This window comes from Streptopelia decaocto (genome assembly GCF_964273445.1).
Source record: "Streptopelia decaocto genome assembly, chromosome: 2".
Lineage (NCBI taxonomy): Eukaryota > Metazoa > Chordata > Aves > Columbiformes > Columbidae > Streptopelia > Streptopelia decaocto.
The window spans coordinates 56,525,357-56,541,980 of NC_138655.1; positions in this window are offsets into that span (position 1 = coordinate 56,525,357).

A 16,624-nucleotide genomic window follows, 5' to 3' on the forward strand; every position below is an offset into this window, starting at 1 on the left:
GTCAGAGAGTCTGTGAGTAATTTCTGTTTTCTCACTGATACTGTCCAAGGTAAAAGATGCATTATCATGTGAGAATGGGGCATCTTGGCTTGCTGAGGCAGACTCCAGCTGCCTGAACAAAGAGGAGGGCAGTTCATGAGAGAAACTTTGGCAGAAACTGGCTTGCTTTTAATGTTTCCTATCGGCATCGTTTGGTGGTGTAGAGCATTGGCATCCTGAATGTCCAACTGCCTCTTGTACAATATAGGGTGAACTTCAGCATCTAACTGTACTGCCTGGTGGTTGGGCACAAGACTTGTAGTCATTCCCTTCACTGAATGCTGGCCTTGATGTGAGCATGGAAAGTCAGCAAAGAACTGGTCTTTACCAGTCTCCCTTTGTAGACTTGAATCACAATTAAAAAATGTACTGAAAAAAGCACAACGACCAAAGTAGAAGACAAGATAAAGAGATGAGAGTATGGCTCCTTGCTTACCAAAACCCTTGCTGCTTCAATTGTCAGATCATCCATCAAGTTCTTTACTTTCTTCAGGAGAATAATTTTTTAATTTAAAATGATTACTTCTTTTATGATGCTTGCCATCCTATTGGCACTATTCTCTACTCCTGTGCTTCCTTCCTTGTGTATTTCATTGTTACAAGGTATTTAAGAAATAAATGAATTTGGAAATGTTTTTTCTAATTATTCTATCATGTTAGAACACTTTTGGCTAAGAGAGAGCAGAGTTTAGGTACTGTAGATTTTGAGAAACTGTTTTTGGAAGAGCTAGAAAATCTGCATCCAACAAAATAATTGCTTTTATGTAAGGAAAATACATATTGATTTTGATAATTTCATTTTCTTTTGACATTCTTTTCCTATATCACTCTCTCATCACTTTCATGGCTGTTATTATCAGCTCATCCACTTGTACTGCCATTGTGCTAGCCACTAACTTCAACCCCTAATCAGGAAGCCCATCCCTCTACATTTATTAATTCACCTGCAGAACAATATAAAAGATGCTTCATTCTGCATATCTGATCTTCTCTCATGTAACCCTGCAGGATATAAAGAATCTGGCAACGTGGAGTTCATAATGTGATCCCTTTCCTATCAAGTCTGTCCCATTACTTGGCAGATCTATGAGGCAGATTTATCTTCATACTCACCTGTCAAGCATTACCAGTAAAATTCATTTTTCAGAAGCACAGTTTGTTCAGTGTAGCTTCTGTCTGCAAGTTTTGATCTTGCTGTCTTTTACCTCATACCAAAAACATTATACCACTTCAGTTTTGAATCACAAATGCCTTGCACCTTTTCAGTCTGTGTACACTATTAGAAATGACCATCCTAATTTGCATGCAAGGATGGCAAGGTACAAGGAAAGAGTCTGTTCTTTGCAGATACAGCTTGCTTTTAAGAGCAGAGCATGCTTCCCTGGCTCTCCTCCACTTCAGAGGTCAAAAGCTGCATTAACGTGCACCGCAATGAATCATTTGGAGCTAAATGGATTTATCCAGGTATGGGGCAGAATTTGATTCAGTACCCTTGCCATGTGTGTATTCTCCTACTGCATGGAAAAGAGACTCAGGCAGACATTAAGATTTACTGCCACTAATTTTAGAGCTCATTTTGAAGATTTGGCCCATATACTACATTTATAACTGTTAAATCGCAAACTTCAAAAATATTAGCTCCTTGTTATGAATATTTTAAAGGAATTAAGTAGCTGCACTATTTTATGTAGTTCCTAATGATAACTTGATTAAGTCTTAAAAGAATTCAATGAGCTTAGCCAGACCCTCTGGAGGCCAAAACCCAGATTGTTTAAGCACAGAAATCTTCCTGAAAGCAGACATGGTAGAATATTTGAGGCTTCGCTTAGAGAAAAATTACAGAGGGGTATTTAAAGGTGGGATAAACACCATACTACTTTTTTTTTCCACCGAACACGTCAAGCATTAAAAGATTTTTTTTTTTTGTGAAGTCGCTACGTGATTTTGCTCCTATTTTACATGAGCACTACTGAGTTTTCAGTGGTTGCTGTCACAGTAGCGCTGGTAAGTAAACAGTCTTTATTTCCCCAGTGAAGGAAGCATGAAGGTGAACAGTTGCAATAGCATTGGTGGTCCAGGCATGCAAATAAATAGTGTGAGTGCTTAATTTTGCTCCCTTATTTCCATGAACTAGTCACAAGATACTCCAATTAGCTACACTAGTTTTCAAAATGGACTGTAACATTGGCTTGGTTTGTAGTTCTTGCTAACATTTGTAATTATAGCATTACTTTACTGTTATCCAGTTATCTTTCCAGTTTCTTTCTTTCTTCTTTCTTTCTTTCTTTCTTTCTTTCTTTCTTTCTTTCTTTCTTTCTTTCTTTCTTTCTTTCTTTCTTTCTTTCTTTCTTTCTTTCTTTCTTTCTTTCTTTCTTTCTTTCTTTCTTTCTTTCTTTCTTTCTTTCTTTCTTTCTTTCTTTCTTTCTTTCTTTCTTTCTTTCTTTCTTTCTTTCTTTCTTTCCTTCCTTCCTTCCTTCCTTCCTTCCTTCCTTCCTTCCTTCCTTCCTTCCTTCCTTCCTTCCTTCCTTCCTTCCTTCCTTCCTTCCTTCCTTCCTTCCTTCCTTCCTTTCTTCTTTTCTTTTCTTTTCTTTTCTTTTCTTTTCTTTTCTTTTCTTTTCTTTTCTTTTCTTTTCTTTTCTTTTCTTTTCTTTTCTTTTCTTTTCTTTTCTTTTCTTTTCTTTTCTTTTCTTTTCTTTTCTTTTCTTTTCTTTTCTTTTCTTTTCTTTTCTTTTCTTTTCTTTTCTTTTCTTTTCTTTTCTTTCTTTTCTTTCTTCCTTCCTTTCCTTCCTTCCTTTCTTTCTTTCTTTCTTTCTTTCTTTCTTTCTTTCTTTCTTTCTTTCTTTCTTTCTTTCTTTCTTTCTTTCTTTCTTTCTTTCTTTCTTTCTTTCTTTCTTTCTTTCTTTCTTTCTTTCTTTCTTTCTTTCTTTCTTTCTTTCTTTCTTTCTTTCTTTCTTTCTTTCTTTCTTTCTTTCTTTCTTTCTTTCTTTCTTTCTTTCTTTCTTTCTTTCTTTCTTTCTTTCTTTCTTTCTTTCTTTCTTTCTTTCTTTCTTTCTTTCTTTCTTTCTTTCTTTCTTTCTTTCTTTCTTTCTTTCTTTCTTTCTTTTCTTTCTTCTTTTCTTTCTTCTTTTCTTTCTTCTTTCTTTCTTTCTTTCTTTCTTTCTTTCTTTCTTTCTTTCTTTCTTTCTTTCTTTCTTTCTTTCTTTCTTTCTTTCTTTTCTTTCTTTCTTTCTTTCTTTCTTTCTTTCTTTCTTTCTTTCTTTCTTTCTTTCTTTCTTTCTTTCTTTCTTTCTTTCTTTCTTTCTTTCTTTCTTTCTTTCTTTCTTTCTTTCTTTCTTTCTTTCTTTCTTTCTTTCTTTCTTTCTTTCTTTCTTCCTTCCTTCCTTCCTTCCTTCCTTCCTTCCTTCCTTCCTTCCTTCCTTCCTTCCTTCCTTCCTTCCTTCCTTCCTTCCTTCCTTCCTTCCTTCCTTCCTTCCTTCCTTCCTTCCTTCCTTCCTTCCTTCCTTCCTTCCTTCCTTCCTTCCTTCCTTCCTTCCTTTCTTTCCTTTCTTTCCTTTTCTTTCCTTTTCTTTCCTTTTCTTTCCTTTTCTTTCCTTTTCTTTCCTTTTCTTTCCTTTTCTTTCCTTTTCTTTCCTTTTCTTTCCTTTTCTTTCCTTTTCTTTTCTTTTCTTTTCTTTTCTTTTCTTTTCTTTTCTTTTCTTTTCTTTTCTTTTCTTTTCTTTTCTTTTCTTTTCTTTTCTTTTCTTTTCTTTTCTTTTCTTTTCTTTTCTTTTCTTTTCTTTTCTTTTCTTTTCTTTTCTTTTCTTTTCTTTCTTTTCTTTCTTTCTTTTCTTTCTTTTCTTTCTTTTCTTTCTCTTTCTTTCCCCATCACACTGAGCCAACACTATCCCAAAGCTTTTTGGCTTTGCTTTACTTTTGAAAGTAAGATATATCCTCCCTCCTGTGATTTCCACAATAACCTTTTCCCCATTCTTCAAGTGCATAATAAAGAGTATTTATGCAAAGCAAATATTCAGTGTTCAAGAACAAGCTAATTGGATTCTTTTCATAATTGGTAGTTGATTGCACATTTGTATTCAAAACTGTTCCCACTATACCAGAACCCCCTGAGTTCAGGAAAAGAGATTCAGTGCTTTTATATTGTACGCTTTTCTTAGCTGTCAAACCTAACTAAAGAATCCCTCACGTTTCTTTTGAAAAGACCTTCACAGTATCTTCAGCAACCAGGAATGGTCTTTTACAGGTTAATGTGTGAATCAGTGCTGCAACAATATTAGTGTCCCATTCAGAGAGAGTGCAAGAGCCTCTCAGGGTTTAGGGTCATCCCTCCCAAGTGAGTAGAAGTATAACTTAGAACTAAACCTTCTTTAGGCAGTAGCCCACTCCTCACTGTGTGTCTTCCCTCCATCTTCTCTTTTTAGATCCCTTAGGCTGTAGTTCAAGACCATGAGCAGAGCAATTTCTTTGCTTCCACTTTCAAGAACCGCATGTGTATCAGAGTACCATAAAAATATTGTTCTATTTCTGTGTAGAGATTAGGCACACTTTGGTCTTCAGTAAAATCCTTAATTATTACATGCTCCCTCTCAATAACAATAAAGACTAACAATCACTGTCAACTGCTATAGTTATTTTCTTAGATATATTTGTATCCACAAACAGTTGGGCACAGACCACAGTTGCTACAACAGCTAATCTGTGCTGTCGGATAATTTGGCCTTGGATATTTCGCAAGTATGGAAGATGTAAAGGTTAAGTAAAAAGACATCTATGTTGTTCACAAATCTCATTTTCGTTCATGAAGCCGACAATGGAAACTGCTGAAACCTGGCAACCAGCTCTTCTCATTTAATGCATTCCATGTGTCTAGAAAAGTCAGTAGATCTCTAGATGCCAAATGAATACAAGATTATCAATTTATCATACTCAAAGGGTACTTTCTGTCCCATTTTCTCATGTCCTCACTCTAAATGACTTGATATCGTCTCTGTGATGTTCCTTTTTATGAATCAGTCTTCACAGGCTGATAATCTTGTCCTAAATTCCAATTAGCTGCTGCATGGACAAAGCTTGTTGTTTTGCAAAATGAACTATTTTTGGCATCTTTGTTAGATGCAGTTGTGTAGCAAGAGTAGCTGTCCGTATTGCAGTTTACTCAGTAGGAAAACCATATGTACAGGCTTTAATTAGAGATCCTGTGGGGAAACACATTATTAAGAAGAAAATTCTTGTTAACAGAGCCTTTGTTGCAGATAGAATTAAGTCAAGGTGAACTTAACTATCAAACAGGTATTTATGCTTGCTAAATAAAGTCAGCATCTTGAGCATCTAAACCACATTTTTCAGATACAATGAATCTTAATGGTGATAGAATTACCTTCTCAGATATATTATATAAATAATTAAACACTTCATTAACACTGGAGCTGTTTTTTCATCAAAAAGGTGCTTACAGAAGACAAAATGTGTTCCATTTAATTATGCATACTCCATAAACTGTAGTTTTGCCCAAGAAGCAGAACTGGCAATGCCACAGATGAAACATATGAAACTGGAGACTGTGCACAGGATCAGATACAATAGTAGAATCATGGAGTTTGATTGGAAAAGACTTTTGAGATCATGGAGTCCAACTGTTAACCTAGCATTAGGTCCACCTCTAAACCATGTCCCCAAGAACCTCATCTATGCATCTTTTGAACATCTCCAGGTGTGGAGCTCAGTTAGCATTCACCTGAAAGGGACAGAATATGGATGTCAACATTTGGACTTATATTGCAAAAATGGCTAAGCAAACTGGGAATATTGCCAAAGTGAAATAAGGTAGAAGAGTTGGGGGCCTAGCCCATTGTTTATCACTTGCATGTCTCATAGAGCTAATGATTTTAATGATTCTATCTGTGAGTAGTTTTCAATCACCTAACTTACAGAAAAAAATAATCTGGAAAGAAAATAGTCTGGAAAAAAAATTCTTATATTTCCAGTACGATTGTGGGTTATTTCAGTAGTTGCAATGCTAAAGAATGGCATCTAGATGGGAATGCTCAGTATTGCCTGGCTTATTGAGCATTATTAGATTTTTTTCAACTCAGAAAAAATGACAGAGTTGATGAAAGAGAGAAAGAAACAAATGTATCCTGCTGCTAAATTTTATGGTGGGAAGAACACACACAGTTTAACAAGTCAAGGTTTTGAACTGGAACTAGAAGAAGGTCAAAAGACTGGCATCCTATAGAGATGAATAAGTGTTTGTGAAAAGCAGAAGGAGTAAGTAAAATTGCTTGGAAAGACAGCAGTGTGCATGCTTGGTAAGAAGAAGATACTAATAGGGTCACAAAGGTGCACTGAAATAAATATAAAGGCACACCTCTACACTCTGAAGTAAGCCTGGGTCTTGAGCCTGTTTTCACAGTGAGTCATCTCTGATCCACAGAAGTTATCCTCAGGAGGTTCAGACTCTTTTGAAAGGGTTTTGCACAAACAAATGTAAGTTTCTTATAACCCATTTAACAAGCTGATGGCTTAGATTGATTCTTTCTGAGCAAAATCTGCTTGATATGACCCTGGGCACTAGCCAGGCTAGCAGTCAGCAAGGTGGCTGGAAGATGTGTAGGACCTCTGAGTACAATGTAGGTTTTCATCAAGCTCCTCACTTTGCAGTCTCAATCTAACCAAAATGTCAGAGCAGTGAATTGAAAACATAAGCAAAGCAGCCCTGCTCCAGTGTCTGGTGTGAATCCTCTCTGACTATAGTACAGAGAGAAGCAGAGTGAAGAAACTCTTGAATATCAGTGCTGTTATCCACGTAAGATTAAAAGTTATTGATGCTTAACCTTGTCAACACAGATGTTTGCAGTGTATTACAATAGCTCACTTTGCAATAACTCCTAGTTTTGAACTTTGTAAAAAAATTTAAATTCCTCACATGAAATAGTGAGAATCTGAACTCAGTTATTGGTACCAACTACAGAAACATGATTCGTACATTGACAGTAAAATAGTTAAATCACACTTCAGAAACGCAGAAATATAGTGGCCTTCTTCCTTTAAAAAATTATAAAGTAACCTCAAGCTGTATTCAATAAAGTAAACTAGTTAAGTGTAGGAAAATCAGCATACCCCCATGTGTGGAATGCCTGCCAATACTGTGTTGTTTGGTGGGAGAATATGAGAAATGAATGTGCTATGGCCTGTCAGGAGGTACTAGCATTGATCTAAACTGTATATGTTCAGGACCTGCAGGACAACCTTCTGTGATTGCTAAAGGGTTGTGGAGGCTTGTCATTGTTCTCAGTCTGTAAGTGCCTCTCCTGCGTTACTTGAGTATAAAAATGGCGAATGAGAATGAGAACATTTTAAAGTATAAAAACCTAAGTGGAAGTAATCTATTTCTCAGGATTTTCTGAATCTTGAGCAGGAAGAATATTTTGATACCAGTCTGACTTTCCTGTTGGAATTTTGTCCTTTTCTCTATATTCTCTGTCAGTATTCATTCTGTCTGCTTCAATCACTGTCTTCTATGAGCTATCAGATTGCTGCACCTTCATGTGCACAAGCCCTTACTTCCAAAGAGAAGCCAGGCTGCGTTTTGCATTGTTAATAAATGAGAAATGTATTTGCTACAGGAGATGTCTCGGTAAAAGCTATACTGTTGTTAAAGTGAAGCATTTTGGATTTACTCATCCTGCATGTTTTCACAACCAACAGTGTTGAATCTGAGTCTGGACTAACCAGCTGTTACTCTCTGTGTTGTTGTTGCTCCAGTTGTTGCTCTTGAATGTCCTTTCTGCCTAGTTCAACCATATCTCTAATAAATATCAGTCTAAGTCTTAATTTTCAGATACACTGTCTCTTTATATGTTACTGCCATTCTATCTTTCTTTGCAACTAAGTAAGCTGATTTAATGGAAAGAATTCTAAACTAGACAGTTTTCAAATGGTATTACAGGCATTTTTTATCATGAATTATAAAAAGCCGGTATCTCTTACCCAATATGACAGCAACAGACTCATTGGATCTAAATCTAGGAAATGCACATTTTGAAATTGGACTCCAATATCCAGTTATAAATTAAATATTAAAAAAGCTTAGCTTTTTCACATTTGTTCTTGAGATTTAGCTGTGGAGAAATACGTTAGACTCACAGAAATACATTGACCCAGATCTAGGTTTTCAATTAATGTTTGCCATTCAAATGTGCAAATGAAAGTTCATAGAACAACGTTATCATAGTGCAACAGGACATACCAATTACCTCTCATTATAGGACAGGCAGATAGTTGGCACGGTGCTGTTTGTTACGTGTGAAGAGTGTGCCTGTGATCCTCTTGAGTACAGATGTGTGTTGTCCCTGTCCCTCAGACTTTACACTGAAACAAAACAAATCGGGAAAGGTGTATATAAAAATATTTAGAATAAGATGGTTATTAAAAATGTAGTTGTGGGGGAGGGAATAAGGATGACCTAACATATTAGATTTACACTGCATTTTATAGATTCACAGTCTCCAGAATTTATAAACACAGTACTGCGTTTCTGTTTCATTCAGAAATCCTACCGAGACACAATCACAACAGTGACAAGCCATATTCATATACTGTCTTGCTGCTTGGAAAAATCTACACAGAAATTAGCAGTAGGAAAGCATTATTTGAGAATGCTCCTGATGTTTCATTTCTGACTGTGCAGTATCTAATTTAAGGGCTGTCAACAGAAATTTCCTGTCCTTCAGTAAAAAAAAAAAGTTCATTGCTGACTGTACACAGTCACCAACTTAGCATATTATATGCTATAACATTATGTGGAAAATAATTATGTTGACCTTTATACCACCAAGAGAGAACTTTTTCAGAATTTACAAAGATTAGTATTACATAAAAACTATTAAATGCCGTTAAATAGTCATGACTTTCATTAAAGTGTGATTGAATGAGTTAGATTGAGTTAGTTGTCCTACCTGTGGGGCTTGATTCCAACTCTAAAGTGTAATTCAGCTCCAGGGGAAGACAGATATTTTTTCTTCTTCTGAAGTAGAAAGAAACTTGATATTTGATAGCAGTATAATGTAAAAACTCTCTTAATAAAAGCTTCTAAAGGGATATTTTAAGTTAGCATAGCCCTGCCATGGTCATTTTTTTGGGTACAGTGACTCCTGTCAAGTCCTAACTAGTCAGGTCCATAGTGATCTTTGGTCAAGCCTGCACAACTACTGCTTTAAAGAGTTATGTTCAAGTCAGGGATGATTTGTAGTCTAGTGGGCAGACACAGGTCTACATTTTCAGTCTATATGGAAAAATCATTTTCTCTAAATGCTTAATATGCCCTTTATAAAAAAAGAAAAAAGAATGAGGCTTTTTTGAGTGAAGTTAAGGATTACTTTTGAGTGAGTTAGAGGGAGGCATGAGCTAGTAAGAGCCAGCAGAAAAATAATGTATGACTAACTAAAGACTGAAAGTGTGGTACTAAGATTGCAGCTCTAGCTTATCTTCCCGCTATTCTGAATGTTCATGCACTGCTGGGAAAAGTCATGTCAATCTCCACCCATGTCAGTTTATGATACCCTGTAAGTTTTAAGAAATTGTGCTAAAAGTAATGTTAATTAGGATGGTATACTGTGCCTTGAACTGAACCCCAGTCTTGTAAGAAAACACATATTACATATCTTCAAGCATTAAGGCTTAATTAACAAGAACAAAAACTTGTATGTGATTGTCCAATGAGTTAAAATGACGGTCTATCTATTATTACTGCTAAGGAGATTGAATGCTTGAGGCTTTATGATAAGGAGATTTTCCACACCAATCAAAAACTCCCTATTTTTACTGATTTTATATTCTTATATATTATGTACACACCAGCAAACCCATATGTACACTAATGCCAAACCAGTCTTTAAAAGTCACCTTCATTGTAACATCTCCCTGCAAAATGTTATTTTGGATCACATATTTTTTTTGAGATTTTAATGCATTTTCTACAGGCAAAGTGCTAAGAAAATAATTGAAACACCACAGCGCCAGATGGCAGGATTTGCAATGGTTGCTGACATTTTGTATCCAGAAAGATTTATTTTGTTTCATGAAAACTCTATGAAACACCTGTTTCAGTTTTGTCAGAATGTCATATTGTGGCCATATGAATGCTGTGGTCCCCTAGCACAAAGGAATCAGGTAGTGGATTTCCCTGCATGCTGTAATTTCTGAATGGCTTACTTGGAATAGCCTAACGAGAATGGCTTTAATCAGAGTTTGCTACAATCACTATACAAGAGAAAAAAAAATAGAAAAATAATTGAACAAAACAGATTATGCTTAAAATATTTAATGGATACTGGTGTATTTTTTCAGCTAGAAAGAATCACATTTATAAATAAATGGAAGAAAAAAATTATTTTTCAGACTTAACAGAAGGAGCAATTAAGCTTCTTGATTTAGTAAAGGTAATGGGAAAGATGGGGGGAGAAAAGAGCCCGAGGCATCTGGTGGTATCACAAATAAGACGTAAATAATGCAATGTTTTCTCAGCTGTAAATGCAGGTGTTTGCAGAAGCAGCACAGATGCTTATCCTTTTGGACATAGGATTCCCTGTAGTGACATATCTGAATAAAGATTATTTTATCAGCAGTTTATCTCTAATGTGCCCAGAGAAGTGGGTTTTCCACACTTCTGTAATCCCCTGCCCCCTTACCCCTCATATGCAAGGATATTGAAGTATTTAAGAATAAATCCTGCTCTATCAGTTGTTTACAGTCTATTAGGGAAAATACTCCAAAGGCAGGAAATTTTAGTTTAAATTGTACTCTTCATGACAGTGGCTATGTATTTTTTCATCTTGTTCAGCCTGTGTAAATTGGCATGCTACAAATAAGACCCACTTCTCTATACATGTGATTTTAATGCATGTGTGCATACACTGGGGATGATTTGTTAAGGTGTATAGAGATATTACTGGAGAAGCATTTATTCTTGTCTTCACTCCTACTTTCAAACACTGTTCTCTTTCCCTGTCTGTCAGCGACATAGCGGTATTGCATACTAGCTACTCTTTGAGCTCTTACTTCTAATTATCACCTGTCATTAAGAAAAAGGGAAAATTTTAAAATCCCACAAAACTCAAAAAACCTACAAGAGACTGAGGAAGTATTGTGTTGTCATGGTTCTACAGAAAACCTTGAAAACACAATTAAAGGTAACTGGATGTTACCATACATTTGGTAATGTTGCTCGAGGTCTGAAAATAACAGGTTTGAGTAATGCAAATTGAACTATGTGCTTTGTTGTGCACCAGCTTTGACAACAGCAGTGGTACATTCAGCATCATTGTTGTTTCTGTTTTCCTGGTTACTAGAATGTTTAGGAAAATGGAACAGCTTTTTACTCTGACTAGCTGTTCTAGGCTAGTTCCTCTCCAGCACCTTGGTTTGCAAGTCCTTCTTTCCCAATTCAAAGAATTTAAGTGAAAAGAGCCAGATGGTGCACCAGGGTTGAAAAGCATGGCAGCCCATGAGGCCAGGCATGTGATCACTAGTGGTGATGTTTCAGAGACTTCTGCAAGGTTCCAAACCACTAAAGGAGAAACAGCTGAATTAAATACTCACATAAATATTCCAAACATGCAGAAAGCATAACAGGTGGTTGAGTCTTTTAGCTGCAATTAGAGTAGCACACAAAAACTTGTTAGAATATTTTCAGGGAAAGAGAACATCATTGAAACACACTGTTCCAAAACAAGAACAATTTTCAGAGAAATTGCTTTGGAATAAACTTCTCCAGGAGTGACGAGGGGTTTTGTACTCTATGGCATTGGAGCTAGATGACTTTAGGATGTCTGGGTTGTCTTGTTTTACCCATAATAATGGTAGAATAGTAGAATGAATGTGGCTGAAAAGTTGTAGGCATCTACCCTGAGGGCTATGTGTCCCCAGGAAGCAGAGGTACTTGCTAGCAGCTCACCACTGTTGCAGCAGACACCTTTGGAAACATGCTCGTTGTCATCATTTCCTAATAGGTCACTCTGGATCTTGAAAGCTGAATACATAATCTTCAAGGGAACTTAGGTCCTGTACAGGCTCACTATTTTCAATCTCTTTTTTGAGAGACCCTGTAAATTGTTGCTTCTAAAAACAGTACTCCATACATCTTCTGGCATTCTGTGAAGGCACTGGCCAAGAAGTATTAGCTTGCAGTGAGAATTACATTATCTACTTATGAATGCAATGTGTTCTTTGCAACTACTTAGCACGAGTGTTATTTGTTTGAATGGCAATAAGAAATGTCTAAAAGGTGGGACAAAGATGGGATACACTTCTACAAAATGGCAAAGTCATCTGCTAGCCCCTGGAAGAGGTGGTCCTGCTCACAGCTATTCCATTGTGCTAGATCTCTCACCCAGGGAGCCTCAGGAGTGCCCTCAGCTCAGAAAACTCAAATACGTTACTCAGAACCCCTCCTACCTGTTTAGTGAGCTTGTGAGTGCTCAGCTGGTGCAAGGGAAGTAGTCAGATTAGACAGCAGAAGCTGAGACAGAAATTGAACTTTTGAAGGGTGCCCCATCACCCATCATCAACAGTGAATGATCTTTGGAAATGTTGCAGTCACATCATGTTAAATTACCCATTTTCCTTTTCCAGTGTCAACTGCAACAAATAAGGCTGGTTTCAGGCAGTTTTAGGGACATTGTATCCAGTACTACTTTGGAAAGAAGATGGTGTCCCATCTACCTGTCATCTATCTGTGATGGACACCACTGCCAGCCATAGCTGTCCACCATTCTTGCCTGTCTTCTCTCCTTGTACTGGCACAGCTGATGTGTGTCTCCCTCATCACCTTTTTTAAAAAATTATTTTTTCTGAATCAGTTTTAATCGTTCTAAAGAAGTGTCTTCTTATTTCATGCTATTGTTTCATCACTTCTGTTCCTGTTTTATGACTTTGGCATGCTGGTAAGATCTTCCATAATCTGTGGTTTTTATATCTAAATATCCTAAATCTCCCCTGGAGTTTTATTTTTTTTTTCTTAAAAAAAAAATTAAAAAATTTCTGCTGTTCTTTCCTGTATTTTTGTTGTTCATTTCCTGCCTTTTGTCTCTCTTTGTCTTCTATAATTCGCTGATCCCTTAACAGATTTTTATTCTTTTCAACATTTAAATGCAGAATAGAAGTGCTCTGTAGTGTTCACTGCTGTAAGATAAGCTCTGATTTTAATATTCTTGTCCTGGTTACAAAGACTTCCTTACACAAAGGAATGACTCATTCATTCTCCACTGCATTCAAATCTAGCAAGTTTAAATTACATTAATAGTTGAGCTGGAGATCACCTCTTCATAAAGGAGTCAGTTTGGCTCCCTAGAAGCTTTTTGAAATGACTTTCTGAGATCCTGTGCATTTCTACTTCAGATCAGATAGTAATATCTTCACAGGAAGGTGGTACATCTCGTCCTGTTCTGTGCTTGATGCCTAAATCTCTGAAGTTTAATTGTACTTATCAAATTACCTTGAAAACTGCAAGAGTTAGTAAAATAGTCAAGCTTTATCGATTCCAGACCTGCAAGCCATATCAGGCATTGAATGAAGTGCAGCTTTTTCCCTATCTTCTTTGCTTTCCACCACTGCAATGTGCATCTTCTGTCCCTAACTGGTATTTATAGACATTGATAAGTTCCCCCTGAGTATTCTCTTCGGCAGGCTAAGCAGCCTCAGCTCTCTCAGCTTCTCCTCATATGAGGGATGCTCCAAATTCTTGCTCTTCTTCATGGCCCTTCGCTGAACTCTCTCCAGTGAAATGGACTCTCCTCATGTCTCTCTTGTTCCGCAGAGCCCAGAACTGGACCCAGTACTCCAGATGTGTCTCAGCAGTGCTGAGCAGAACGAAAGAATCACCTCCCTCGACCTACTGTCAAAGTTCTTCCCGTTCTAGCCCAAGATACTGTTGGCCTTCATTGCCGCGAAGGTGCATTGCTGGCTTGTGGTCAGTGTGTTGTCCACCAGCACCTTCTGGTCCATCTCTGTAAAGGTGCTTTTATAAGATTGCACTTTTCTCAACATAGTGGTCCAGCTTATCAAATGGAAGCTTATTGGACATGAACGCAGCCCAGATGTTGCCTAACAAGGCAGGAGTAGTTTACCAGAATGTATAATCCTTTTCTGGCATTAGGATTCCAGAGCAAAGCCTTCAAACAAAGAGTTTAAATAATCTTTAGACATGTCTGGACTTTCACAACTGCAGCAAAGCACTGTTACTTCAAATAATATAGTGTCTATAATGTTGCCTATAAAAGTAAGTTAGACATTTATCAAAAGGGGAAGAAAATGGACCCATTTGAGACTCACTTTTTTTTTTTTTTTTTTTCCCTCCCTCTAAAGTAATTAATTAATTTCAACAAATAAGCTTAGGAATTTTATCACTGGAAAAATAATGAATAATTTCTTTAGTAAGTTGTTAATTCTTCTTTAGTTAATTAAACAAAACCATGCTTATGTTATGAAATGCAACTAATTGGTCTGATTCCAGCTCCAAGCTGAGGTTAAGAAAATACATCTTAAATTTGAATGGATAATTTTTCACTTTGAGGTTACCATTGTAATTTTCCATCTCTGTTTTTAAGACAATGAGATGGCATTTACATTTTTCTTGCTAAAACATTTCTAAATGTTACATTGTAGTGTCCACACTTATCTTAAACAATTCTTGAAAGGTGGATACAGGGACCTCAGGAAGAAGCTAGAAATTAGAAAATTCATATCAAATGTTTGTCATAGGGAGCTGGAGAGTATGCTGACTACCCATTTTGAAATACAAATGGAAAACAACTCACACAAAAAACGTGTTCAGAGGGAAATCAATGAATGCAAGGTACACACATGAAATGTCAGGCAGTCCTCCCTTCCCATTCAGAGATTTCTTTCTCTTGGTGTTGCTCAGGACACAGACTCATGAACCCAGAAGGACCAGTCTGCCCATGCAGTGGGTAAGGGAATGCTGGAGAAGCCCAGACACACTTTGGATGGTGAAGAATTGCTTGAGGTTCTGCTAGATTGTTGTGAGGAGGTGGCTGGATAGTCTGTCACAGAATTGACTTTGATCCCTCTGTGTTGTTGTGGCAACATAAGCCTCTGATCAAATGAGCCTTAATCGCCGAGGTGGAAGTCGATCTCTCCTCTTCATAGGAAATAACATGGGAGAAGAGGAGTTTTTTGGTTTGGTTTATTATTTTTTTTTTCCCCACACAGAAAAGTACAGACAATTCTCTTGACCACTCCATGTCAATTTTCAAATCTCCTCCATGCAGTCTGGAGTTGTGATATTACAAATATATGTGCGTCTGCAGGGGGAAGATATTGGAAGAGTATTTGTCATACAGAAAAATGCATAGCACTAAGCACATAAAACACTCTGGTTGAATTGTGTAAATAGTACTACCGCATATCAATGGATGTTCTTTGGAATGCAATGCTTATCAGATTTGTAAAGGGTTTAAGATATTAAATAATTGTATAGCAGTCATGAGCACACTGTATTCTTCTGGACACAAGAGAATACACAGGCACATTAAGCACTACTATAACACAAAAGACTAACAGGTTTTATCAAGGTGGTGTTGCGTCAGCTTTTTTGTTCACATAACTGCATCACTAAAAATGGAGCTTTTTATCGTCTGAAACAACCTTGCCACAGCAGGCCAGAGTACCACAATGTTTTTTTGACGTTATAAATTATCTCATACAGGGCTCTGTTCTGCAGTGGAAAAATTACTTCTTGTTTCCAAGCTATTATATTTGAAGATAGCTCTTGTATCCACAATAGCACTGCAGTGTGCATGTAAACGTGACTTCAAGGAGAAGCTTCATAAACAAGAAAACGTTTAGTAACCACTTGAAATGGCTGAAAAGATCAATTTTCAGGAATAATTTTGTGTTATTATTCAATCTTTTAAAGATATGGTAAAATAAATATGAGAGTGCAGAACAACTTGATGGAAACCTAGTTAATGAATGAAATTTGGGCATCACAGTGGTGAATTAGTTGATGCCAGCCAAACCCATGGATGAAATAGATATATGGGTGGCTAGTATACTGAGAAAGAGACACAATTCCTCTGATTAAAAATGATGATCCCCTTACCTAAGCAATGGAAAGACAAGGAAAGAAGTAATCAGAGAGATTAGGGATTCTCCAAAAGATAGTGACACTCTGCAGAGGAGATGCGAGGGAGCATGGATTCAGAGAGGAAAGTTTCTGCTTTTTAAGGTAGAAATAAAGGGAGATTCACAGCAGATGCAGTCACAAGACTTGCTCATTTGAAAAATAGATTAAAATTAAGCAAAAAATCAACAGAACCTAGCATTCCATCCAAGCCAAACAGTATAGTAAGTTGAAATATGGGGGACTATTTTTAATGGTTGAAAATGTCACGCAATGGCAGACCACAGATAGTTGCCTGTAGAAAACTAGAATTTATCTTGGGCAAACATATTGTCTACTTTAATATGTTTCTGTCAACTACCATATAACATCAAAGGCATTTCAGTCTCCAGCAGAGCATATCTGAATGATGCATTGCAGCTGCAGACTCTTTTCTTTGAAAAAAAA